This window comes from Suncus etruscus, assembly GCF_024139225.1.
Source record: "Suncus etruscus isolate mSunEtr1 chromosome 15 unlocalized genomic scaffold, mSunEtr1.pri.cur SUPER_15_unloc_14, whole genome shotgun sequence".
In the NCBI taxonomy this organism is placed as follows: Eukaryota; Metazoa; Chordata; class Mammalia; order Eulipotyphla; family Soricidae; genus Suncus; species Suncus etruscus.
The window spans coordinates 39,876-41,601 of record NW_026060291.1 but is presented as its reverse complement, the minus strand read 5'-3'; the positions used below and the strand labels follow the sequence as shown (position 1 = coordinate 41,601).

At 42.6% G+C, this 1,726-nt stretch overlaps 1 non-coding gene across 1 annotated transcript; it reads right to left on the bottom strand.

Moving 5' to 3' along the window:
- Nucleotides 1-357: 357 nt before the first annotated feature.
- On the bottom strand, nucleotides 358-464 carry LOC126000471 (U6 spliceosomal RNA). The gene has a single exon (XR_007492761.1). It is a non-coding gene; the product is annotated as a U6 spliceosomal RNA (small nuclear RNA).
- Between the last annotated feature and the right edge of the window lie 1,262 nt (nucleotides 465-1,726).

The following is a 1,726-nucleotide window of genomic DNA, read 5'->3' as shown; positions in this document are numbered from 1 at the left end:
CTAGATCACATTCAGTGGGTACTCCTGGGTCTGTACTCAGAAATCACTCCTGGTAGGTTTGGGGAACCATATGGGATGCTGGAAATTGAACCATGATCTGTCTTGTGTTGTACACATGGAAGGTAGACACCCTACCACTTGATATTACTCTGGCTAGTGTGGGGGTGAATATATATATATATTGTCCAGATCGATACATGCAAGGCAAATACCGTACCACTGTGCTATTTCCAGCTCCCCTAGAAATATATCATTGATTTATATATTTTGACCACAGTTGAGCCCAGGACAACCCTAATGTGGACGTCTTTAAGTTCCTCATTTTGACCCTATGAATCTATCTTCCCTATTCTTTTTTTAAATATGGAACTCTTCACTAATTTGCGTGTCATCCTTGCTCAGAATCCATGCTAATCTTCTCTGTATCATTCCAATTTTGGTATATGTGCGTCCGAAGCGAGCACTATCTTCTCTATTCTATAAGCTGATTTATTATCTGAAAACAATAGACTGTTACTCTGTTCCTTATTCAGGCAGGTTTCATTCAACACATTTTTTGGTGTGTGATTTTGGTCCACACACGTAGACTCGGATGTTACTATGACTCTGTGACCAGATATTATTCCTGGCAGGCTACGACAATCATAGAGAATATCACGATTTAATGTCAGTCAGCCACATGCAGGGAAACACAATCTTTGCTGTGTCTTCATCTGTCCCACTCAGAAATTAATATATTGGTTTTTGGGTTGCACCCGGTAACTCTCAGGGGTTACTCCTGTCTATGTGCTCAGAAATCGCTCCTGGCTTGGAGGACGGTATGAAACGCTGGGGGATTGAACTGCGGTTTGTCCTGGGCTAGCATAGGCAAGGCAGAAGTCTTACCCCTTGTATCACCGCTCTGGCCACTAATTTGCTTTTTTTGGGGGGGGAGATATATTTTTCATCTGTATCTTTAAACCATTGACAAGTGATCCCGTAATATTTTGATAATATTGCCATTTTAAACTATTTTCATCACTTAAATATTTGTGTGGTTTTTGGGTCAGCCCTGACAATGCTCAGGTGTTACTATTTGCCTTGTGCTCAGAAATTATTTCAGGGGCCAGATGTAGCAGTCTCAAACTCGCAGCCCGCGAGTTGTTGCGGCCTCTGTACAACATTTTATGGCCCGTGGCCGGCCTTCAAATATCGTAGTATTCACGATCATTAGCATACTGAATAAAAATCGCATATTTGAAGGCCGGTTGTGGGTCACAAAATGTTGTACGGAGGCGCAAAAACTAGCGGGCCGTGAGTTTGAGGTAGGGCATTTGCCTTGCATGCAGAAGGATGATGGTTCAACTACTGGCATCCCATATGGTTCCCTGAGCCTGCCAGTAGGATTTCTGAGTGTAGAGCCAGGAGTAACCCCAGAGTGCTGCTGGGTATGACCCAAAAAGCCCCACAAAAAATCACCAGAAATCATTCCATTTTGGAGGGAGGGGGGACATAAGAGATTTCAGTGTTCCAATCTGAATCGCTTGCATGCAATCAAATGAGCTCCCCATTTTGTATTGTTCTGGTCGCTGAACAGAATCTTACATTTCATACCTGGTTTGTTTTTAGTATGCAGAACACCAGTTCAGAATTCCTCCATTCTACAGTTTCCTTTTAGAATGAGATGTCCAAACCGGAGTGAGTTGGTAAGATTTGCACATTCCAAATCATATTCTTATTGTGGTGG